The sequence below is a fragment of the Anas platyrhynchos genome, chromosome 5 (genome assembly GCF_047663525.1).
Source record: "Anas platyrhynchos isolate ZD024472 breed Pekin duck chromosome 5, IASCAAS_PekinDuck_T2T, whole genome shotgun sequence".
Classification (NCBI taxonomy): Eukaryota; Metazoa; Chordata; class Aves; order Anseriformes; family Anatidae; genus Anas; species Anas platyrhynchos.
The window spans coordinates 3,808,027-3,834,032 of record NC_092591.1 but is presented as its reverse complement, the minus strand read 5'-3'; the positions used below and the strand labels follow the sequence as shown (position 1 = coordinate 3,834,032).

At 46.3% G+C, this 26,006-nt stretch overlaps 1 long non-coding RNA gene across 2 annotated transcripts; it reads left to right on the top strand.

The window, feature by feature from the left end:
• On the top strand, positions 1-24,917 carry LOC140002561 (uncharacterized). 2 transcript variants are annotated; one of them, XR_011809399.1, is made up of 5 exons: positions 1-509; positions 926-1,048; positions 15,643-15,763; positions 20,425-20,592; positions 22,804-24,917. It is a non-coding gene; the product is annotated as an uncharacterized lncRNA (long non-coding RNA). The 2 variants fall into 2 exon arrangements; XR_011809398.1 differs by having other exon boundaries at positions 1-1,048.
• The last annotated feature ends 1,089 nt before the right edge of the window (positions 24,918-26,006 follow it).

The window sequence follows — 26,006 nt, the reverse complement described above, 5'->3', positions numbered from 1 at the left end:
ACAAAAAAAAAAACAACAAAGAAACAAACAAACAAAAAACAAATCTGGAGGACTTAGTCGACAAACTGCACAGGTGTAATTGCAATTCTTGCAATGAGCACTGACAGTGAATAAATTATCTCCTGGCTGGGATGTGATTCCATAAAAACCTTAGGAGGAAATTTAGGTAAAAAAAAAAATTTCAGTCAATTTCAGAAGAAGAAGGAGAAAAAAAAAAAAAAAAGAGCTCATTTAGTGCCTGAGCTGTTTGCTGCAGCTTCTCACCCGGCTCTACTAGAGTTAACGGGTTGGCTGAATCCAAACAAAATTCGGAAATTTTGCTTCTGAATAAAGCATGTGAGCCTGGCCCAGGAGTGGGCTGCTCTCTTCCTTTTATGAATCAGTCCCCGAGATATGCTCGCATTCCTGAGAAACAAGCCTGGAATAACACGGCTGGCTTTTGGGTGCAATGCGCTGATTACGAGGAAGCAACAGTCTCCCGTGTATGAATAGCTTTTATGTCGAAATAGGTCAGCGCTACAGCATTCGTTGAAAAATGGCTTTTTAATGTGCTTTACGGGCTGTCAGGGCATAATGAATGTAAACCGTAGACCTGGCTTCGCCGGAATGATATTTTATTTTTTTGCTTTATCGACCAGACGCAATGAATCTCAGATCAATTAGTTTTGCTTTGAAGTTTGCTCTTGATCCCGATCTTCAATAAAAAGGAAGTTTCCAAATCACTGGTCTGTGAACACTGTTTGTGATTAATTACCCTTTTATAATCTTAGGAATTCTGGTCCTTGCTGTATTTTGAATACCTCAGACTGCACGGGGAGTTTTATTTTGGCTGGTATATTTGGAAACTGCTAATAAACACCTACTTCCTGTTTTTCTTGCTACTGTGTATAACAAATTGTTAAAAAACTTCGCTTTCCCATTTCAGACGCCTGCATGTTCGACCAGACCTGAGCCGTATTATTGGTTAATCAACATCGTATATCATCTGCCAGCACATTTTCTCAGCTGTTAAAAGCAGGACTTTGTCTTCTGGCTGTAACAAAAAAAAGTGAGTAACTTTGCACGGCAATAAAGCCAGAGGAAGAAACCCTATCCCGAGTCTGGGCTAGAGACAAATAGTGACTGATACGGTTTTAAACTTGAAACCAAGTTTTATGCAAAGCTTCCTAAAATAACAGCCTGTTTTCCTGTCAATGCCCGGGTTAATTGGGGTGCGGGGACGGTCATGGATGCGGAGGGTTCGCTTCGTCCTGGGAAACGATGCCGGGCCGTGCCTACGAGCGCAAACATCTGTTTGGGCGAAGATTTTAAGGTTAATATTGTATGGAGGATGTTTGTTTAGACAGGATGAATGCTTTTGTGAAATCTAATATTAGGCTATATCTAGGTATGTCCGGTTGGCACCGGCTTCTGCATTTTGTGCGCGAACAAACGTTAATTAGCAGTAAAAATAAAATAAAAAAAAATAAAAACCCCCACTTTGTCTCTGAAGCAATGCAGCGTAACGGTGGAAATAGATTAGTTATAGCTGCTGAAAGGTCCTCCGGTTCTTGCCTTGCGCAAGTATTATCGGCGCTGGTGCCGTGCCGCGGGGGCTTGTTTGCCTGCTGGCACCAGGGCTGGCTCAGTCCGGCCGAGGCTGTTTTCGGCACGTTGGTTGGACAAACTTGTGAAATCCGTCACATTTATGGCACTGTCGGTAATGAATGCTCTCAGAAATTTCCCTGAAATCGTGCATTCAGTCTGTTTTGAAGTCCAGACCCGTGTTTTTGGAGGAAGTGCTGCTTTTAGCCTCGTGCATTTGGAATATTCGGGTGACTATTGTGCAGTTTTTTACCTCCTTTGCCCTCAGGCTGTCTCTCTGGGGTAGCCGGCCCCAGGTGAAAATAGGGTTTGTGCTGGGGCTGGAGGCTGAGTGCTGTGCTGTTTGGTGGAAGGGTGGAGGGAAGGGACACGGCTTCTGCACCACGGTGGTGCCTTCAGCTTGCATCTCTCAGGTGTTGCCATCTCCTGCATGCTTACCACTGTGGATCCAGGGGAGGGATGAAACCTCCTGGTGAGGACACCCGCTCTCCAGCCTCTGGGACATCCCTCCTGGTTCTTGCTGATGAGGTCTGGCAGCATCCCAAACCAGCTGCTGGTGGAAGAGACCTGGTGGGGCTCCTCAGAGATCCTGCAGATTGCTGCAGGAAGAGAAAACCTCTCTGCGAGCAGGCTGTGGTTTTGCACTCCGAACCTGCACGGTGCCCCTGTGGCTTGGTGACACCTCCAGGATGACCACAGCTATCAGAGCAAAGCATAACCTTGAGGATGCAATCAGGGAAATGACGATGGGGTGTGTTTCAAATGGATTGTGCAGGCAAGTCCTGCTTCCCCAAGCAGCTGTTGGCTGCTTGAACGCTCACATGCTGGTTGGGGGGCCGTGCACTTGTTCTTTGGGTGGGCTGGTGGGTTGAATGTGTATGTGGTGGTTGGTTGAGTTGGTTGGTTGAACGTGCACATGTTGGTTGGTTGGGTTAGCTGGTGAAATGTGCATGTGCTGGTTCGTTGGGTTAATTGGTTGACTATGGATGTGCTGGTTGGGTGGGTTAATTGGTTGAATGTGCATTTACTTGTTGGGTGGGGTGGTTGGCTGAACGTACATGTGCTGGTTGGTTGGGTTAGTTGGTTGACTACACACATGTTGGTTGGTTGGGTTAGTTGGTTAAAAGTGCACATGCTGGTTGGGTGGGTTGGTTGGCTGAATGTACACGTGCTGGTTTGTTGGCTAGCCGTGTATGCCATCTAGGCCCGCCAGCCAGGCCATATTCTGGCCAGTTCTGTTCAAACAGTTCCTCATTTTCATAAATCCTCCACACTTTTGTCAATCCTCCTGTCCTTGCTACCAGGCTATTTGCCTATTTGGGGGCAACGGATGCTCTGGGGAAATGGGGTGTCCCTCCTTTTGTGCCTAACAGGTGTGTCTGATGGCCCCGGTAGCACTGAAGGACCAAGCTTTGCCAAAATATCCTCCTGGCTGCGCCTGGAGCGATGTGTTCACAGTTCATTGTGCACGCTGTGGATCAAATCAGCCCGCAGCCATCTCTTGTGAGGAGCCCACCGAGGCACCGCACACCTGAACAGCTGCCGCTTGCTTTCCACCCCCACATATTTTTCTGATATTTAGAGCTTATTTTTGGCTGGGCTTCCCCGATCTCAGGGCTGGCTCTCCAGCTGGGGTTGGCTCGGGGTTTGTCGCCCAGCCCGGTCCTGCCCGAGTGGGTGGGGGCTGTGGGGAGGGAGGGCAGCAGATGACAGTGTGCACCCATTTGCCAGCAACCTCTGCCACGTCCCAGCAGGCTCAGAGCATCACTTTTACCTACCGTAAAAAAAATGAGGAGCTGGGCCTGAGGGAGCTGTGGTGCAGTCCTTCGGGATGGAGAAGAAATCCCTGATGCGGGAGAAGATTTGATAATTTGTTTTGCAGATTTCTGCATCACAGCCCCATGCTCATCACTTTTGGGCACATTTTTTTCCCCATTTTAAGCCCATGGAAAGGGTGAGAGGGGGATGCTGCAGTGCTGGGCACCAGAGAGGGCTCTGTAGGCACCGAGGACCAGGCTGAGACCCTGGGGTTCCCTTGTGCTTCTTCAGAAGGATGTGATTGAGACCTGACCGGAGGAACAAAGCACCTCGCTTGAATATGCTAAGCTTTATTAATGTCAACAAAGTCATTAAAAATAAAAATAAAAAGGGAGAGAGGAGGTAATCTGGAGAATGTTTGCCCGCGAGCCTGCTCGTGTTTTGAAATGACACAATGTGTGTGTTTTGTGATAGCTGCAGCCACTTTGTGTGAAGATAAGAGATTTAACATAATGTTTTTTTTTCTTCGCCATCATTAAAAAAAGAAAAGAAGCCAACATACCACTGCTGAAAAACATAAACAAAGTGGCCTTTTATATCTCTTTCCTAAAACCCAGCCTGTTCCAAATGTGTTTTACTGAATGGCTGGTGTTTCTTTTTTTCTTTTTTTTTTTAAGTAGCAGAAACGTCGGTGAATTTTAAAGCAGTTCCTTGCAGCTTTCCAGATAAATAAATTAGAAGTTAGAGCCGGTTTAGTAGCCACTTCCTGCCATGAGGGCCAAGCAGGATTCGTTCCCTCTTTTCTCTGTCACGCAAGGACTGGGCTGGGAGCACGCAGGTTATGACTAGGAGAGTGTTTCAACCTCCTCTCCATTTAATTAGTCATATAATTAACACTTACTAAAACGAGGTAATTTTTTCCGAGCCCTTGTAAACTCCTAACCACTTCATGGAGTTACTGCCACTCTCAAACAGAAAGTGCTGGTGTTTTCCTACCTCGGCCACTTTTTCCTCTACCAGCATGCAGGAATTGGGCAGCGTGGGCCAGCTCCGTACCCAAAAAGCTGATTTTTTCTCCCTGTTTCTGTTGGGGCTGTGGCTATCCTGTAACAGGGTGGTGGGGTGTAACTCTCAGCAGGGTGTAGGGCGAGATGCGGTGTCCCCCTACACATGTGGGGTGGTGAAGCCGTCTGAGGATGGGGTTGTGAACCACATCCATGGGGTTACCCAGACCTGAAAAAGTCTCTTCACTCCCCCCCATTGTTATTTTGTTAACCTGGATCATTTCGCTGGGGGAAGAGGGTGAGCTGTGGGCAGCTCAGTGATGGGAACTTCCCACCCCAGCATCCTTGGGCTTTGCCACTGGAGAAAAACCATCAGCAAGCTCCGTCCATGCTCACCCCCCCCCAAAAAAGCCTCCAAACCCCAATGATTTTATTTTATTTTATTTTTTAACTTGGGAACTGTTTCAGAAGCAAAATCAGGGAGTGATTTTTTCCCAGCTACTACTGGGCAGCTCGTGGCATAACCCCCACAATTTCTTTTATTTCCACAGCAGAAAACTTTCTGGCATGAGGTGCAAAGCCCATGGGCTTCCTTCCCCTCCTGGCCGATGGAGGAGCCCACTTTGGTCCCCATTTCGGGCCAGGGCTCTGATCAAAGCCTCGTGGCACTCGCTGTGCCCAACAGCCCTGTTTATATTAGGCAGTGGGGTGCTGGCTCGGTGGCATTTGCTAACCTGGTTGCTGGTTCCATCTGCCCAGGAAGCATCCAGTGAGAGGGGAAGATTTGGGCAGCCCTGGCCAAAGGGATGCTCCCTCCATTGCCACAGCCATGCAAAAGCTCTGGAAACTCCACCCCCATTGAGTTTTTGGCCCTTTTTCTGACTTTGTCTGTGTTCTTTCGCTGAGCTCTTGGGTTTACACCAGCATATGGCACAAAAAGTCAGGCTGTGCCCCCTGTAAAACCCACGTACCCTTGACATGAGAAGTGTCTGCGGTGTTTTGTGCTCTTGGCTAGGGTCCTGGGGAGTTACAGCAAGGTGCTGAGCTGAGCTGGATCTGCTGATGGAGGCAAAGTCTCCTGGAAATATACACAAAACAAAGGTCCTGCAGGTCCTAGGGAACGGTGTGGGGTTTTTATGGGGCTTTGAGGTGGTGGGGGAAAAGGTGAGACAAGGTTTTGGGAGCTTCCGTGGTGCTGGTGGCAAGAGCTATCATCCTGGGGATGGCCCCTTGGGTTTCACCAGCAGCCAGGACGTGCAGCCCATGGCTGGTGTTTTTCTCAGAGGCCATGTCTACGGTTCCCAAACAACGGTGGTGTGACCCAAAACCCAGCCTCAGCGGGGGGACCTGCACCCAAAGTCAACAGGACGAGGAGGGTTTAACAACAGGCAGGTGGTTTCCACTGTGCTCCTCACTGCTGCTGGCGTGGTGGTTTGGCCTTGGAGAAGATGGCACTCATGTAGTCGACTTGCTCCTCTCAGTTTTCTTCCTGCTGTTAAGTGAATGTGTGCTTTATAAAGTCCTTGCTTTGGTCCTGGCTTCCTTGAGTGACCTTTTTGTGTCTGGTCACAGCTGGTAAAACGAGGGTGGTGACATCCAACAGAGAGGTTTTCCATCACACCCTGCTCCAGGTATGTGTGTGCGTGAGAAAACAAATCCACACGGGAAGGAGCGATGCTTTCAGAGACACGTCTTGTTCTGGTTGTAGAAGGGCTCCAAGGCTCTGCCAAAGCCCAGGGCCAGTTTCAAAGCTCTCCATGTCCAAGCGCTCATGGATGAAAAGGCAGCAGGGTGGGAAGCAGCCTGTATGGGAAGGCTATAATGATGTAATGGTAACATTACCGGGCCAGAAGGAAGCAATATTATTGGGCTAAATTCTTTCCACTCCATTTCCAAGGGGCCAAAGCCACTGCCTGCAGTCGTGGCTGGTTGGGTCCCATCTCCAGGGTCTTGAATTTGCGACGTGCAGCAAACACCCGAAGGGACCTGGCACGGCACCCACCCAGGAGTGGGTGACAAGCCGCACGTTTCCAGGGCCGGTGGTGGTTTTCTGGGAGGGTTGGATGTCCTTGCACATCGCTAGCGGGGTGCCCATCGCCAGTCACTCTTGCAAACTGTCGCCGTGGCTTTTGCAGGACGTCATCCGTCGTATTTCCTCGCGCTCCTTGGAATGCGCTAAATAACCAAAGGAGCAGCTGACAAAATAAATGAGCAAAGTGGTTTTTTTTTTTTTTTCCCTTTTTTTTTTTTTTTTTTTTTTCAGAGACATTGCACAAAGGGCAGGACGGGCTGTCCAGGATGTGCAAAACTTCTGCCCGTGGTGAGCGTGGACGTCATGGGGCAGCTGGCAGAAAGGGAGGCTGCCGTCCTCCGTGCGCACAGACACGGTCCCTCTGCCCTTGGCTTTGTTCGGTGCTATCTGTCTGCTTTCCTAATTAGCCACCATCCTGCTACCTCTCCTAGCAGACATGATGCAAAATAAATGACCTAAGAATTCCCCCAGCACATGGCTCATTAGTGACGGACCAAACACCGGGAAAAGCACGCAAAAGGGTTGGTCACAGCCCGGCAAGGAGGTGAGAAAAATGCTCTACCAGCTTCTTTCCCCTCGCAGAGCATGGATCCACACACCAAAGGCACCCTGCTTGTACCCAGGGAGCTGACATCCTCCTGTGGCCACGCAGCTCCAAACGTGGCCGGGCTCCTTCCGAGCCCACACACCCTTCCCAGTGATCCCCAAACCCTCATGAACATATGGCTCTGGCAGTTATCAAAAAATGTTGGACAGAGGCTTTGTGGTCAGCGTGATCTGTCCCATCTGGCCATCTGATCTCTTTGTTTGCTCCACTCCGGTCCCTCCGCTCACTGCGGAGATGATTCGAGTAATGCTTCCCGTGTTTTCTTTCCTTCTGCTGCCTTGGGTTTGCTCCCTGCTCCGAAGTGTTATCTTCTTCTTGTCTCCGGGGATGAAAATGGCACAGCTTGACCCTGGCTGCTGCGGAGGTTTGTTTAGTCTTTCCTGTATTGCAAAGTGTGCCTTGAAGCGACCTTGTCCATGTTCAGCAGGATGGCTTACGACAAGGCACCAGAAGAGGTGCCCACCTGGAAACTTTGCCTTCCGTCAAGGTGAGGTCCATTTCTGTCCCTTCCCAAGCTGCTGTAAGCCATGAGCTTGTCGGAGCAGAGCCCGGCTCTCCATTCCCAAAGCACCCAGCACCTTGCACCGGCTGGAGAAGAGACGAGGACTCCCGGGGGGGGAGGCTCATGTCCATTGCAAACCCTCTCTTTTCTTATCAGACCTGTCGTTCCGGACCTGGCTCTGGCTGAACCCTGGTGAACTTCCCCTGCATCCCCTTCCCTGCCGGCGAGCTTGCAGCCGTGAACTTCCCGTGCCCGACCCGAGCGTCTCCGAGAGGTGTGATCCAAGCCGTGGCGGTAAGGCTGCAGCCGGAGGAAGGAGATTGCCGGCCCGCCCCTGGCTCCTGCTCAGCCTCCCTAATCAACGGAGGAATGTCTCTGGACGCGAGTTGCTCCTGGATAAGCTGCTCTGCGCACCGCTTTGGCTTCGGGAGCGCTTCCTTCATGAGCCATCTGTGGGGGTCATGCCGGGCAAAGCACGCCGCGTGCCCCAAAGGATCGGCGTGTCTTGGCGCAGCGGGGCCAGCAGTGGCCCTGTGACTCCCTCTTGCATGTTTTGGGATGGCCCGCTGCCTCCTCACCACCCCGTGCTCGGTTTTGGGTGTGAATTTGGAGATTTGTGGTCAAATGGCAGCTGCTGCCCTCTGCTTGTTCTTGTGTGGTTGGTCAACAAGGAGAGACCGGACCCCTCAAAAAAGGGTGGCTCATACCGTAGGGACTGCGGGGTCCGTCCCTCCCTGGGCTTTACGTGTCCCAAAAATCTTTCCTTGGCTTTGTTTTTGCAGTTTCATGTATAATACATGGACCTATGTGTCATAAATGTGTAATGTGACGGGGGTGGCGTGGAGCAAGGAAAGCAAAAAAGCAAAGGAAATTGTGCAGAAATGGTAACGATGCTTTTTCAGTTTTCCAGTGGACAGCAAGCACATCTACGTGTATTACCTTGAGAGCAAAGAGCCTCGTTTCACAGGACGCTGTCCTTTTTCACCTCCTTGTGTTCACCTCTTCGCCAGAGCCTGTCGCCCTCCCCAAGCCGCCAGTGCCGCTCGAGTCAATGGGGCTCCGGGCTGGAGCACGACAAACAGGATTTAACCTTTGCTACGGCGTGTCCCAGCCAAGATCTATTGTTAACAAACTTGGACCCCGTCCATTTGGCCCGGGCGGCTATAAGAGCAGAGAGTAAATAATCTGACATTGGAAATAAGTTAATATTTACAAACGCAGGGCCTGCTCCCGCTTCCATCGCCGCTGAGGAAAAGGGTTTTGCCGAGGGCTTCACCTTCGGAGCCCCGCAGCGAAGGGTCACGGAGCAGAGCCGTGCAGCGAAAAATCCTGTAAGCAGATTTTACACCCTGCCCTGCAAATACAATGGCAGGTACTGTTGTAGCGTGGCCTGAAAAAAAAAAATTAAAAAAAATCCTGCAGAAAATATCCCCTCTACACCTCCATGCAGGTCCGTGGAATGTGATTTCTTTATGTGCCTTAGCATTTTCCCTAATAATTTAAGCTGACACCTCCATGGTGGCATTAAAAAAAAAAAAAAAAAAGTAAATTTAAGAATTACCCCCATATTTTTCCAAAGCCACTGCTTCCTAAGAGGATCTTTGCCCACGCTTCCATGCAGTCATCCTTACAGCACTTCCACCCTGCACGTGCCTGACCGTGAGCGCCCAACAATCCCATTCACTTGGCGAATGTCTGAATGCTCCCAGTTCAACGTGGATGTAGGCTTGGCAGCCCCGGGGCAGCGTCGGCACTAAATAACCTCATTGATGGATCGGGCCGGTGCCTAAGGATAACTCGGAGCTATCACGGAAGTCGGAGCTGGAAAAGACCAGTGGGCTCCTCCAGGCTGTCCCCTTGCCAGGGCAGTGCTCTTCATTATTTCTCATCAGAAAGGAGATCCAGTTCCCTGGATGTTTCGTTTAGCTTGGACACATCTGCTAAGGTCTGCAGATTTCGGTCCAAAAAGCAGTTATTTATTCAGTTATATTTTCAAGTATTTGGGGAACTTTTTGCCAGAATGTCCTTTATTTTTTTCAAAAAATTATTATTATTATTTTTTCTGTGCTTCAAAGCTGTCTATTTAAGGAATTTTGCATGCACCTGTAACGCGGAGCCCTGTGTATTTATTTTAAGGAAAAAGGTGCAGGTGATGAATGTCTCATTAGCACTGCTTTAATCACTTAATTTTGGAAGGAAGCTGCCAAAGCAATTTGGAGCATTGTGAGCAGGGGTTTTAAAGGATTTTGTTTCTCTTGGAGTTTTCTTGGCAGGGGCAGGTTGCAAGAATTGGTAGCTGCACGGGTAATGGAATTATAATCCAAAAATTGTCGGCTGGAATTGCCAGGTAACCACATGCACAGATAGCAGGGCTGTTTCCATGTGCAGACGCAGCAAATTTCAGCCCCTCCTTGCTCGGGTGGGTCGTGCACGGGGTGCAGCTGGTGGGGACAAACCCCAGGCTACGTGCCCAGAAAAAAAGAGCAAATAATGAGGGGGAATGAGGAGTACTGGGGTGGCGACTAGAGGGGTTTCTGGGAATGTCATACAAAAAGCATCCAGCATCCTGATGCTGAACTTCTGCGTGGTTTTGCACACATGAAGGTTGGCTAGAGAGAAGGACAGGAGTCTGTGGTGTCAGAAAGGGTGTCCCTGAGCTGAGATATATAATTTGCTGTATTTTTTTTTTTTAATTATTATTTTTTTTATTTTATTTTTTGATACCGAAGTTTTAGGACAGATTTCCAAGTACTACTAAATGAATATCGCTGCTCTGCCTCTAGGGTGGTGTTAGCAGGGGTTAATGGATGGACTGTAACCTTTAAATTAGACACAGGTGAAAAAGCAGGTTTGATAAGTGCCACTGGTGAGGTGGAAGGAGATGCAAAGTGAAAAACTCCTGTGTGGAGCCTGCTGCTGTGCCTCTGCCCGAACAAACAGAGCACAAGTAGCGACCTATTTGAGTAGATAAAAAATTAGAAAATATAAATAACTCCTCTGATTCTGTGATGACTTTGGTGGCTGGTACTTCAGCATGGGTGAAAGGAAAAGCCCCTGTATTTTTAGCAGAGATGACTGTACCGTGAGCCCATCTTAGCGAGGGTTGGAGCAATGCTTTGTCCTTCGCCTGGACACTAGGCTGTATATTTGGCAGCTCACGCAGGGTAGAGTTGTTTCAGACTTCCAAGACTTGTAACCCTGTGGGCCTGGCAGAGACGTAATGCTCGTGTCAGGAGGGGCTGACAGCACAAGGACAGTTATATCCAAAAGCTGCTCCGCCGAGATGAAGTCCTAGCAAGGACTTGGCACTAGGAGCCGGCTCAGGACTGATGGCAGTTTCTGACCAGGGCTCGTGTCCTGATTTTCCAAGCAGCCTCCACAGATGTGGGAACTATTTAGGTCTAGGTCTTATTTCCAGAAGTTTTGAAGGCACCCAGCTGCCTGCAATTAGGTCACTCAAGGTGGTTTTCGTGAGAGTGTAGCTGGTATTTTAGATAGGGACAAAACCAAATGGAGAATGCATAGGTATCTCTGGGAAAAGTAAACGTAGAGCTTATTTTTTTGTACTGGAAAATCTCATGCACTAACTATCGATTATTCTTTGAGTGAGCTGACAAACACAATGTTATTTATGGGACATGAAATCTGTATTTATTAGCTGTTTAATCCTAGCAAAAAATGAAAAGTAATAACAGTCCATAAGTTCCCATCGATGGAGTTAGCACATGGATCAGCTTTACTCTTTCCTCTTTTCCCCATCCTCCCTGTTATTTATCATGTTGTTTATCAAAGCTAGGAGGCTGAAAGTGGAGCTGCATAGGCTGGACAGAAAGAAATGACACAACAGGCCATGACAGAAGAAACAGCCAGAAGAAAGACAGGAAAGCCCTTGCTTGCAGAGCTGATGTTACCTCCAGGTTGCATGTTGGGCATCTCTTAAAACTAAAAACCCCGGTTGACCCAAGAGCCACAAAACACATTTCCAAGTTGCAATCACTTTTGCATATGCATGCCCTTGTAGGATTATTTTGGAGTGTGGGTTTTTTTTTTTTTTTTTTTTTTTTTTTTTGCAATCCTGGTTTCTTTCTCCCTGTTTTTTTTTTTTTTTTTTTTTTTTTTTTTTTCTTCCTGCAGGAGTCTGAGTCAATACATTGTTCCTCCTGCCTTTGTGGAGTGGATTGTCCCCAGGATGCTGTGTGGCAGGCTCTGATGGCTGCTGAGATTTCCCATCCACTTGGGTGGGACCTGTAAGAGGTTGTGCCTGAGCTTGGAGACCCCTTGATCTTCAGCACTTGCCCATGGTACTTTTGCAGTGGTCTTCCAGTGGTGCCAATGTTCCAGTTACAATGGCATTGCCCCATGTGCCAGGGAAAAGCACTAATTAACATTTTTCCTTCCCCAAAGAGTCTGGAAGAGGGGACAGGTAGAGCTGCTCCTGTCCCATAGCTCCCTGGTGTGCTACCAGCCTCCTCGTTACAGATGTGAACAGGCCACCACGGGAAGATGGTTGAGAGGTTTGTTACAAGTTCTGATACCTCCCCTGTCAGATCACTTCTGAAAATCCCTCCGAGATAATTTTTAAATTATTATTATTTTTACAACTGCATAGATAAAGACTGAGGAAGCAGCATTAAGGGACATAAATTCTCCACCTGCACCAGGGGAGATGATATACCTATGATGGCCCACAGATAGGAGAGACAAGAGTTGTAAAGAGATGTGATTTATATATGTGTACACACACAGATATATATATAAAAAATAAAATAGTTGGAAAAAAAAAAAAAAAAAAACACTTCTGAACTTTGTGAACACAAACCTGTCCTTGTAATCTATATGTGTGATTATCTGCTTTGTCCTCTAAATGTGCAAACACCATAACTCTTTTAAATTTAATCAAAATAATCCTAAGCCTTATCTAAGATGACTGTGCTTGAGAACAGTGAAAATGTTAATGCTAACAACATATTTTTTTGTTCTGTAAATTCCTAGCCTTAATTTAATATAATACAATGCTGTTTTAAAGGGATATTAATATTCTTTTCAAAGTGTTTGGAACTTTTACATAATTTAAAAAATATTTGCAGCTGTTTTGAATGTATCTGCAAGTACTGATAGACAAAAGGCATGGATATCCATAAGAACGTTGTCATAATACATTCCATATTAACGTAAGCAAAAAAGAATGTTTGCTCAGGAATACCAAAAAAGGTGATTGGAAGACCCACTTCTATGGCCTTAACATCTTCCTGCTAAACAAGTTACACTCCTTATTTTTTTGCTGCATTCTTACTTAATTGGTTACTTGCATCTGCCTTTTAGAATTAGCAGCTTTTTTGCATTTGGATCATCCATAGAGCTGAGCTCGGGCCATTTGTTTTAGATTTCCAGAAATGATTTATTTGTACTGTAATGGGATGGAATCATACAGTGTTTCCCATTTGTTTTCAGACTTAGTTCAGACTATAGTTTAAGCTCTCATAGTATATCTGGGAGTGCTGATTCCACTCTCATGTCCAAGGGCCACAAATCTTTTCTTTCACGCTGTTTGCACCTTTCTCTCACTGCATAAAAATCAAGGTCCCAAGGTCAATATTACATTAGGGAAAAAAGAGGAGAGATTATCGCAGAGGCTGAAAAATTCTGCTCCTGGCTAAATCACTAAAGGATGGTGTGTGTGTGTAAGGAAAGCTGTAAAGACCAGGACAAAATGCTTCTCTCAAGTAAATTCCCTTTACCTCCCCTGCCTTCTATTAAAAGTCCTGAAGGAAGCTGAGATTTTACTTAGGCTGGGTGTTGTGCCTACATACAGCTGGAGACCCTCTCTGGGGGCGGATAGCTGATAAAGTTACTGGATTCTCCTACTCTCTAGTCATTAGGATGCTGCTTTGAGGTAAGAAATATATTTTTTTTTTCCTATGATAACTGGCAATTGCAGAAACCTAGAAAAATAAGGAGGATGAGACCTCATGGGGTTGTCTTGTCAACCCCTCTTCCCTCAAGAGGACTGTCTGCAAAAGACTTCTGTTCCTTTTCATCTTCTTTTCTTCTAGTCTTTATGTTTAAAGAAAAAAAAAATCAAGAATGCTGGAAAGAAAAAAGAGAAGCAACAATTTTTTAATGACATACTGAAAGTTGCTTACGACTCTGTTCAAGGGCACTTCTGGGTCCATGGTGCTTTATGGCAATTTTGATCAGTTGTTGCACTGATCTGGGCTTATAATGAATGGACTGTCCCTCTTGCCGCGATAATAGAACATGAGAGTATAAAAACTTTGAAGTGCAGGAGGCAGCTGAAAAGAAAACAATAAACTATGTATATGAGACTAGCTTGTTGCTTGGTGATTAAGAGATGAGGACCCCGCAGGTCAGCTCCCTATAGGTACAAACAGATGTTTGCACTGTTTCACAGCTGCTAAATATGATATAAATCCAAAGAATTTCTCATGTTTTTATAAAGTAAAAAAAATACCCAGACAGCAAATTTTTGGTCATTCAGATACTCTTACCAAATGACATCTGGTTTCTGTACTGCTTATTTAAGCAATCCTTAAAAAAATGTTTGCCAAGGGGAATAACTCAAACCTTTTAGTTCTTCACCATATATAACTGTACAGTTTAGATTACAATGTAGCATGCAGAGTTTATTATAAGCAATGCAGTTCTTCATTTCTTAGCTAGCGAGTATTACTTTAAAGAAAATAGGATAAATATTATGTAATTAGTTCAGGGAAATTCATGTATAGTTACATTTCAGAGTACCCTAGTTTCAGATCCAAACGATGACAAAGAAAATGAATTGTTTCCATATGTTAGGAGATAGCCTGACAGTTATGAGCAGAGAGCTAAGGCATAAAAATGCAATGGGGCTCCCATTAAATGGAAAGAAACAAAAGCCGTAAGTGGAGAATTGCTAGCTGTGATGTGAAGGTGCTCTGAAGGTACCGTATCTGCCACCAGGACCGAAAAAGAAGGAGAAATGGATGGTTTGTCGAGCAGGAGATCAACAGGGAAATATTTGCTTTGAGCCCTATGCTTTGATTTTGCTGATGTCTAATGAGACATGAATTTTGACCGAGTCTGTCACAACTCCATGTCTGTTGGGGCGTTCATGAGGTCTTTCTGGATTCTCTGAGGTCTAAGAAGGGTTGTGTCTCTGCTGATCCCATTCCTTCAAGGCATGCATTAACAAACCTGCCACTCCTACCTGGCCACCTACTTCCACAAAGTATATGGGAACTTAGTACCCTCAAGACCTCTATCCCTCTGCCAAAATTGGTTGAAACTGGCTAATGGGCTCAAAAATTATTTTCTTTGGGACTGAGAGGGGGCAGACAGACTCACTCCTAGGGAACATAATTGCCTACATCTCATGTCTGTTGGAAGCCAACCTAAAAATCTCAGTAAGCTTATCATATAAATTATATATGCATGCATTTTACAGAGGAAGATTTATTGCCTTCAATATCTAGGCATTTTATGCTTTTGAAGTAATGCATACTTTGATCCAACAAATACTTACACTTTCAAGTTACTCAGTGTACGGAGGGTTCAATACTACTGCTTTCTCCAAGTAAAGCTAAGTCCCAAAGAACCAAAGGAACACAGCTAGCATATGACCTGCGTGCTTTCTCTATGGCCTCTTCAGTCTTCGGGACTTTACTAATTCAAAGGATTAAGGCTATAAAGGGCATAGTGCCCATTTGGACCTTGGAGTGCTGGTCAACGACCTATTCAATGGCCTCAGCTGGCATGAGTCAGTGACTTCCACCCTTATTGAATTGGTGGATACAAAACTTTTTCCAGTTATTTTGAATCTAACAAGCATGCTTTTCTCCATTTCTTCTCACAGGCCTGCCTGTTAGTCTGCAGATGAAAATTCACACGTCCACAGTGGCTATAATATTAAATTTCTCTGTATCTGTGGTCTTTCCTGAGGTGCCTGGTAATCAACAGCTTCCCTCTGTCTCTTTGTCGAGTGATTCCAGTGCAGCAATGATCATGAATCATACATTTTGTATATATCTCAACGACTGGCTGGGCTTATTTTCACATGAATGCACATGTCCCATAGTATTGCTTGGTAGCTCGGAGGAAAATGGGGTCATATGTTCTGCAGTAATGACACGACTGCATTTTTGTCTCTATTTTTTAGCTCTTCTTGATTTGGTCTATCACCACCATTGTGAGATACGCTGGAATAATTGCCCATCTGACGACAGGAAAACACGCAAGCCCTTGGAAGTTGCTTTATACATATGAGAATGGAGCAAGCAGTGAGTTTATTCTCCTTTGTAAGCCCTGCATGAGAACATGCTGCATTACAAACCTTGTTGGGATGGGGGCTGTTTGTTCTGCTCTGTGTCTGAGCAACACAGTGGGATCCTGCTCAGGGGCAGAAACGCCAAATGTTGCTACAATGCGAGTATTGCTGCAGCTCTAATTAGTGATGATAACAACTAGTGTGATAACAACCACAAAAAATATTAATGGTGTGTCTCTGGTTTAATAATGATGGTTCTCGTGCATGCGGTGGTTTTACCATTCCCTTTTCTGAAGCTGCTGCAGCTTGCTTTCATTTTACTGCCAGTCTTATCAAACAACACACTGCCCAAACTGGTGCATTTGAAGGTTATTTTCCTGTCAAAGAAACAAAACAAAGCAAAACAAAAAAAAGCACCCAGTGGTTAATTTATATTATTCCTCTCTGCTCTTTCCCTAGCCAAAACGCAGATCTGCTCCTCCTGCCACAGTCCCACAACTTCCTGTTTAGTAGGAAACTTGATTAACTTGTTGGCTCCGCCAGTCTTGAAGGCCTTGCTTTTATTAGGAAGAAAATTGTTTGTTCTGCTTTCACATGATTTCACTGGAAAGAATCGTTTGCAGTCAGGTGTTTCAGACACAGCTTTTAACTCAAGGTAGCTAAGAGCAAACGACCAGGAGGGCAGCTCCAGGTGAAGACACCGTACTTCAATATTTCCATAGGTCTTACCAAGCTGAGATAAACTCGGTTTGCAACCCAGTGTGGTCACTTGAGGGACACTAGGCCTGCTCTGGTTTCTAAAAAAAGTGTAAACATGTTGCAGAAAGTGAGCACTGAGGGCTTTCTTCTTTAGTCTGATTTAAATAATCAGGCTAATTCTTGCAGGTGGGGAGAAATGAATCTCACATTTGTGTCCTGGCCTCTGTTGACCCTGTGGAGCTCCAGCCGAGGGCCTGGAGGGGTTTGACCATTTTGTTTTCACTCTTAGTTTTCTTTTCTGCCTGGTGTGTAGCGATGTGCTCTGGCAAGGGGCCGGGGTACTGACAGCGTTTGGCACAGAGGAGGAAACCGATAGCTTTATGCTTCTTGTGAGCAGGGCTGGTCCCCCAGGCTTCAAACCAGAGACCCCCATTTGATGGAGCAATTATTTCTGGGTTTGGTAGGTCTTGAGAATGTTTTACCTTAAAATCACATTGTCATCATATGAGAAAAAGTAGTTTCTTAAAGAGTTGCTGGAAGGTTCCAGTTAAGATTTTTTTTTTTTTTTTTTTTTTTTTTTACTTCTGATGTTGGAGCGCGCTAGATTTCTGCTACAAAACAAACAAACAAGAAAGTGGGAAATTGGGCTTCTCTGGTGAGACTTACATTCAGCTAGAATAACAGACCCCATAAGAACATCGTACATTATTAAAATATTATTCTCCCTGTAAGAAAAGCAGCGAATTTGTGACAGGGCAAAGTGCTACCATGCATTCAGTTGTGTGGTCTTTGTAACTTCTGAACTTCCCTAGGTGATTACCATTTCTTTATACATTACAGGAAGGTGTAAAGCTTTTTAAATAAAATCATACGGAGTTATTATTTTAGCAGAAAGCTTTAAGAGTGATATGCTAGTAATTCAGGTCTAAATAAATAGATGTTGCTGGGAGAGAGGAATACCCTACCAGGACTCTCTTGGGATTCTCTGGGTAAATTGTCCTGTAGATCTGCCCCAAATGAAGTCATGACAGGCATTAATTTCAACGTCTGCCTTTTAATTGTCATCACAGCAATTTGGAAAGGTGGAGAGGAAAACATCTGAGAGTCTTTCTTTGTGTATCAATCCAAATAAGCGTGAACATCACCAGTGCTTGTCAAGATGTGTGCTCTCACCAATCCTCCATAGTCAGGCTACTGTATGGTGTAAACATCTAACGTGATGGAATATGTCTGCTGGTTGCAGACTGAGTTTGACATTTTTGCTTAATTCACCATAGCCATGCGAGGGGAGCGCACACTTCAGACGAATTCCTCTGTTGTTGTTATTGCTTTGCACTGTTGCAGAGGCAACACTTCTAATTAAAGACTATCTCCACATTTGGCTTGGCAGCCAAAATAAACTTTCAGGGATTGCGTGCCGGATAGCTTTTATCTCCACTCGTGGTGGTGGGCTGGCTTTCCAGCAAGTACAATTACAAACGCACATGGAGACCCGAGGACATAAACATTTTAGTGGGGTGGTGTTCAGTTACCGCCTCTCGGCATTGCTTTGGAAAGCACCATCTAGTGAAGTTTCTGGTACGCGTTGCTCTCCAACAATACTGGAAGGGAAAAGGCAAGGGAAGGTGGAGAGCATGAGGAAAGGAGGATGTTTGTGGAGGTGTGGTGTGCCGGAGCGTCGCCTATAGATCTCGGGGGTCTTGTGTCCCAAAGCAATGCACCAGCTTGTGTGAAGGCATCTTGTCTACCTTGGCCAAAATGCTGAAAGGGCCTTGTGCCTGTCAAAGGACTGGAGGATGCCCACATTGCTGGCCATGCTGCAAGCTGCCCATCTTCATCCAAAGGTGGCTTCTGTACCGTGACTTGCAGGGGATGGTTGCACCAGGAATGTGTTTTTGGGAGTGCCCCAAAGGGGCCTATAAAAGTGGCACTGAAATCAAGTGCTAGAGCTCAACCTCTACACCTGCCTCGATTATTTTTTCGGCTAACTCATTGAGTTAGAAACCAAGGGAAACAAGCTTTTGTCAAGTGTAAAAATCTTGTGTAGCAGGAGAGCAAAATGTAGTTTCGGATGATGAGAACGGAGGGCTACATGTTTCCTGGGCCTCCTGGCTCCCTGTTAGACGAAACAAAACCCCTGAGCAACACAGCGTGGCTTGGAATGTGCTCCTAATGCTGCTTTATGTGGGGGCTTCGTTATTTCTCCGTCACCAGAACCGATTGCAATGACACCTCTGGAGCTGGGCAGACCTCACCCCGTGCCGAATTCCTTTCCGCTGAGGCGTGCCAGCAGCCTGCTCCGCGCTCCAGATGTTGCTGCTCTCTGAGAAACGAGAGCTTAACAAACCAGGCTCACCCTTCCTCCTGGGGTGAACCCAAAGACAGTCAGATATGGAAAATCGCTGCTCAGTACCATGAACAATGTACTCGGCCGAAGAGCGGTGCCAGCACTTTGTCTTAATAGAACAGAAAGCCGAGACGCGTAGTGCAAAAATCTGAGCTGGCAGCAGGCAGCAACTTTAACATACATTGAAAACCATCCATGAAAGAGCACACTTAAACCAAAAGAAAAAGCCTGGAGGTATATTTAGACAAACTGAAAAAGAGCAAGAAGAGGAAAAAAAAAACCTTTCTGTGTGGCTTTAATAGGTTACATTTTTCCCAGTCTGTATTTCACTTGGGTTTGTTTTATTGGTTTATGTTTATCATGAGCACATGCACCGAAAAAACACACACATGCACAGGATTGCAAAAAAAAAAAAAATCACTCTTTTTGTATATGTGGGACCCTGTTTGGCTCAGGGTCCTGCAATGCTGGGTGCTGTATGAGTATTAATCCAGCCTCTGGAGGTATTTGGGGTCTGCACCCCTGAGGAAGGGTCTGTGGAGGCAGGAGTGTTTCCCTGTTCCTGTATTTGAGATAAAAAACTCCACTTTGATGGCTGTCACCATTGCCAGGAGTGCTGGAGCTCTGCTCCTACGAGGCTTTGGACATCACTGGGGGTCTGGGTAGGGGTGGGAGTTGAACAGACCATGAATATTTATGTGCACAACCTTGCGTGCTCAGAGCATTGTTGCCTCTGCTGAGCCAAGCATCTCTACTGCATGCTCTTTGTCTTCTTCTCCGCTTTGTTTTTCTGGCCTGCTCCTCCCACCCATCACAAATCAGGAGAGTTTCTTCCTTACGAGAGCCTGACACATCAGGAAACACAGTGTCCCGGCTTCGCTGGGGTAGGGTGACTTGGGGCTGATGTGGTAACTTACCGAAATTCACAGACAGCGTGCGTCAAAGCCAAGGAGAGCAAACAGGGTCTCACGTCCCACTCTTGCACCACCACCACCCCGACACGCAGAGCCCTCTCTCCATGGGGCTGGGAAGAGCACACTTCAGGTCCCAGCAGAGCTTGGGTACCAAAATGCTGCTCTCGGCAGGGCTGGCAAGTGCTCCTGGCACCCCTTGTTGATGGGAAATCATCTGATGGTGAAATAAACGGGCTTCTCGTCACTGGGAGGGGGACCAAATTCAGAGGGGAGCACAGAGGATGTCGGTCCGGGCCCAGGCATTGTGTCCCTGAGCGTGGTACCCCGCAGACTTATTCTCCACCAAGAGTCTCATCAGCTACCAGGGCTCATTTTTCAGAGAGCTGCTGCTCAGTGGATGGCGTTGGAATCTGGCCCAAAATAACCTTCCTCCCTCAAATTTCCTCCTCCCTGAAGCTGCAGGAGCTTTTCTGCACCCCCATTCTTCCTGGTCAAGCCCAAACCCCCGGAGACCAGTGCTGTGTGCGTCCTGAGCTCAGCACCAGCACATAAATCTCTCTGCTGGGTCCAGGCAGTGAAATGCGAACAAAGGAAACCACCACGCAGTGGGGCGGGAGGGGAGAATCGCTCTGGCACCCTCCTTGCTCGGAAAGAAGTGAGAAAACATGGCTTTGTGTGGCTGTTGTTGTAGTTGTCGTTTTATGGTTTCTACAGATGCTTCCAATAAAAGAATTGTGAAACTATTCCCATCGGTGGCCTGTCCTCTACCCACAATGGTGATGGAGAAGATTGTTGGATTTCCATCAGGAGAACAATTTGAGTGTGGACTCTACTGCCACAAATTTAAGAAAGCTCTCCAGTTGCTGCTTGCCAAAGAAACAGGTGATTTTTGGTGTTTCTTTTTTTCTTTTTTTAATTTTTTTTGGTGAGGTATTGACTGGTAAACATGGGAATCAACTTCATCTCAAATGCTTGTGTCTCAATACTTCCGTGACTTTCCTTCCTGCTCTAAGACTTGTTGATTATTTTTGAGTGCTCTAGGGCTTAAAGCATAGTCTATGACTGTACAAGTATTTGTATCTTGATGATGTGCTCCAAGAAAATGGGTGAGACCCATTTTGGTGGCAGATCTGTCATAAGAAAGGTGTTGAACGTGGATGTTGAGGTGCTGCACTGTTGATGAACCCATTCTTAGGCATGAATCGACAGTGCAGTGACTTAAAGACAGATGTATGACCAGGGCGAAGACCACATTTTCATTTAAGAAAGCAGTTTTCAAGTGACCCAGAAAAGCAGTGAGCAAATGCTGGGTGATGTGTTCAATCCATTCTGGAAGCATAATGCCATTCCTGGACATGGCTCTTAGGGAACCAGTCCTACATTTGCTGGGGGTTTGGTCATGTAAAGCCAACATTTGGGCATGCAATTGCATTTCTGAGAAAGATAACTTTTTTCCAGTATCTTCTGCTCTAAACGTAGTCGTTTGACAAGTGAAGTTAAGTTTTCTTTCTTTGTTCCTGCTCCCATGGTTGTGTTTGAGGCTTCCAGCCCTCAGCTACACTTCTGCAGACATCTTTAATGAGGTTGTGGAGATGTCACTGGTATGGCCATGGCTTGGGTGGCATGGAGCTCTGGAAGAACGTGAGCAGAAAGGGCTGTGTCTGCAAAGACAGGAAAACAGCCTGGACGTAGGGCAGCTGTGGTTCTGGGGCTGGAAGGCTGCTTGCAGAGCCAGAGGCAAGGCCTGACCTCTGCATGCTGAGATGAAAGCAAAGGTTGGTGTTTTGAGTTCGTCCCCATCTATGACCATGTGTATGGGCTCATGCCATGGCTTGGTTGACATGCGGCATCTTGTTCTGCTGTTTGAAGGTCTGAGTCTTCAAATATTAAAAAAGAAGATAAATGAATAAAAGAAAACAAAAACAAGCAAGCAAGCAAACAAACAAAAAAAAAACCAAACCAACCAAGCAACCAAAAAACAAACAAAGACAAAAACGGAAAGAAAGAAATTAAAAAAAAAAAAAAAGGAAAGAAGGGAAGGAAGGAGAAACCACAGTGATCACAGCAGGAGCTGCTCACGCTGGAGTGGACAGGCATGACAAGGGCACATTCAGCAACTGGCTGATCTTTACATCACAGGGCAGAAATATGAAAAATAAGAAATATGTAGCAGGGCTGGATAAAAAGAAAAATGTAATAAGAGTAGGACAAAGAATGCCACATGCTCCAACCGCATCTGAACTTGGCAGCAGCAGCCCAGGGAAGCCCATGTAAATCCTAGAAGCATGTTAAAGGCATTTTCACCCCACAAAGACTGACACGCATGAAAAATATCTTTTCAACAATGTCAATCAAGAGCCTGGAGAAATAATTTACTAATATACTGCCTAGCAGGCCAACATGGCTGATTGGAGCGACGTTCACATCTTGAAATGGGAACTAATTTGAAATAGGTTTGCAAGGGGATAAAGAAGTGCAAAGAAGTAAAGGCTGTGTGAACAAGCGTGCTTGTCGATGCTGAATTTAAACAGTTAGCAAAGCGAGAGATTTCCTCGAGGAGCAGAAGGAAAACATGACAGCTGAGGGAAAACAAAAGAGTATGAAGCACAGACAATATATTCAAAGACAGACCAGGGGATGCTGTGGAGAAAGACATAATGGAAAATGCTTGGGATATTGCCTAAGTCACATGCAAAGAAAATTATTATCCTCCAGAGCTGTGCCCAGGCAGAGCAAGCCTTCCTCCCAGCAAGGTTTGTTAGCTGAGCCCTCACTCCTGGAGGCTCCTCCGGAGGATGGCCATCCTTTGGGTGTCTCCTTGGCCTGTCCTTTGTGTACTGTAGACATGCCAAGATCTGCAAAGGCTTAGGCTACGCCGGTATTTTTCCCTTAAAAAAATATACTATCTTAATTTATTGAATTAAGGGGTACATATCATTTTGCATTAAAGCGGATGTAACGAAAAGCCATGTTAATTTATTCATATTTAATTTGGCCAGTGCAGCAGAAAATACAACAACAGCTTCCTAAAAAAAGGCATTGTAAGAGACTGATGGACAAGACAATGGATTTTAACATTTTTTTCCCTTGTAGATCTTGGTCAGCTTCTGCAGGTTGGAAAACAATGGCTTAGAAATAGTTTACGGAGCCAGTTCCTCAGAGCAAAGCTGGAGAAGAGCCCACTTGGGGTAAGCCTGGCAAAAGTGGGAAGTATCTGAAGATGGGGGACAGAAATACAGAGAAAGCGTTGTTCTTTCTTTATGCTCCCTTTTGGTTATGTCAGAGCTGAGAAAAAAAAAAGAAAAAAAAAAAAAGAAAAACAAAAACATAGGGAAAGTTATAATTTGCCTGTTCCTGCTGCCTAACCTGGGGAATGGATGAGCCACATGGAACCTCGTTGGTTCCAGAGATGCATTGGCCATGCCGGTGAGGGTTTGCTACATCTCAGGAGAAGGACGTGACTCTTACAGCAAGCATCTAGGGTCAGGGAGAACGCCTCTTGCCCTGCTGCATCCTCCTCCATCTCAGCAGATGGTGGATTGAACACAAGCAGAAGGAGGGGGCAAGTCCACAAGGACTTGCAAGTCCAACCCAACCCATGAGCACCGCACCCTTTACAATATCCTCCATTCTTGCTCATGGAAAAATAGAGGTAGGAAGCAAAGCTGAGCCTGCTGGAGAACAAAATGTGTTGTTGCCAACACCTGCCCCTTACTCATGCACAACACCTGTGGGCCAGGCAAAACTGGGGACCAGTTGTCAAAGGAAGAGAAGTGCAGGCCTGGGGCTATCATGGCTGGATTTTTCACTGGCTTTGGGGAAGGTCCTGCACCTCTCCGCAGCTTTTATTTCTCTCCTACCCCGTCTCTTGCCTGTTTAAATTGCCACTCCTTTGGAGGAGGATCCGTGCTATGCACCATCCCAGCGCCCACCATGAAGCCTACCGGGACAGCTGCTCTCCTAACCACCCACCCAATGGCTGAATTCCCCAGCAAGGACAACGACTTATTTATGCTCGTCCCTCTTAAAGTACGTATATTTTAGTCCTGGAAGATTTACCGGCAATAAAGTTTTCTTCTGAGATTCCTAAATCACGAGGTACTTAGGCTCTGCAGACCATGATGCCCATGGACAATATTTGCACTGCAGCTTGACACATCTTTCTGCTTTAGAATAACAGAAAAACACGAGGCAGGACCTGCTAGGCTGCGAGGTCTTTAAATCACCTGTAGTTTTTTTTTTTTTCTTTTTTTTTTTTTTTTTTCGAGAGGGGCAGGTGCAGCTCAGATTATCTGCTAACTATTTTATTACTTAACAACACGGGCTTTAATGCAGTTAGAGATGCCTTTATTCATTCTTACACTCCTGAGTATTTTTGTGTAAACATTTTTCATCTGTGGCAAGCCAGTTTGTTTGTTGTGTTTTGTCATGTCAGAGCAGACTGTGATTAGACACTGAGATGAGACTACTAAATATTTTCAGATGTTTTCTATTTCCTCAGCGAAGAGCTGGATTTGAACCAAAGCTCTGAGGTGAAAGGGTGATGTGTAATATATTGAGACATCTGAAATAAAATAATGTAATGTTTTTAATATTTAAGAAGAAAAAGGCAGCAGTAAAACATTGTGGAAGGAGGAAAACATGAATACCTATATATTTTAATTTTAAATGCATGCAGATGTTGAATTTTAATCAGAGCATGTCAAAATCTGACTGTAACAAAGGCAAAAATGTGAGATCTGTTTTCTTGAATTGCTTCCATATTTTGTGCTCCAGATTTTTATTACATATAGCACTGCATCATCATATATTTATGTAAAGTGCCAGCATCCATTGACTCGGTGTATGCCTGATGGTTAGCATATAAAACACTTTGCAGTGAGAAGTATATTCTTTCTCTCGCTATGTACAGTATATATTATATTATACACGCCTGTGCCTTCTTGCACAGTGGCAGAGCTCGTTTTCACCGCTCGGTAGGTCTGGTGTTTCTTTTGGACCCTTCCACCTCTGTGCTCAGCCCCAGAGCACTTTGCTGGTGACGTCCTTGGCCTGGGCTTCTGCCTGCAAGCAGTGGGTCTGGGGGCAGGCACGAGGGGCTTGCATGTAAAGGAGGGGGACAAATGCTGGTTTTTGATAACTGGCAGAGGAGGAAGACACAAAACCCACAAGACCCAGGAGTCATTTTGACCCTGCTGGTGCCGTGCTTGCAGCAGAGCATCACCTGAGCGTGGTGCTGCCACCCATCCCTCCCTGGTGGGAGCCACACCGTGGCCAAAGGTGGGCATGGAGGTGGTCTGGAAACCCCCTACCCCTGCTCTGCCCACACCTATGCCATGGTTTGTGGGGGACATGGGTGCACACAGCTGCCTCAGACCGGGTCTGAGCATCGCCCTGTGCCACAGCAAGGCATGGCCACAGCGTGGGGATGGGAACGGCTGCAGCAGAGCTGCCCTGGGAACCCCTGCCCTCAAGGGATCACCCCCTTGCACCCCTCCGGGAGGGTGGGTACCACCAGGACAGCTTGTCCCAGCCTGCTGTTGTTGTCCAAATCCTCTCCGCTGCTCACACTGCCATGCGGCGCTCTGGGGGGGTCTGCATCAGGGCTGCTTCCTTTTTTGGTTTCTTTTCTGGATTGCTTTTCTTCAATGAATAGATTTTTTTTTTTTTTTTTTAAAGCCCTTCTCACGCCTTCAGCTCCTGGAGTGAAGCACATGACCGCTCTTTGCTGATGTTTTTCCTAAAACAGTGATGTTTGTGGAGCTCTGCAGCCCTTGCTGGTCCCGGCTGCCAGCGGCTCTGTCCGGGGAGCTGCCAGGGCTGAGGTCCAGCGGCATGGTCTGAGCTGGGAGAGGGGAAGGCAACCCCATGCCATGCTCCTACCCCAGGATTTGTACTCTCAGGGTAGTGCAGGGGCCTGCCTGGGGCTAAATGGGAACCAGAATAAATGGATTTACCTTTATCCCACCTCCCTCCCTTAACTGACCCACCGCGAGCGCTCTCCTAGGGTTGTGCATCCTTCAATCCATGGATATTCCCATTGGGTTGGAAACTCCCTCAGTTCAGCTGCATTTGGTCATGCTCCCTACCCCCTGAACATCTGCTGGAGGCAGCACGCTTCATGGGAGACGTCTTCAAAATGCTATTTCAGGTTTTCCATTACAGGCGAGGTGGGATGCCCCTCCGAAAGCTTCGCCCCGCGCAGCGTTCCCATGGAAGAGTTATTTCCATCAAAGGTCCCACCCTTACTGATGCAGCTGTGGGGAAATAGGAGGTATAATTTACAGGTTGGATGC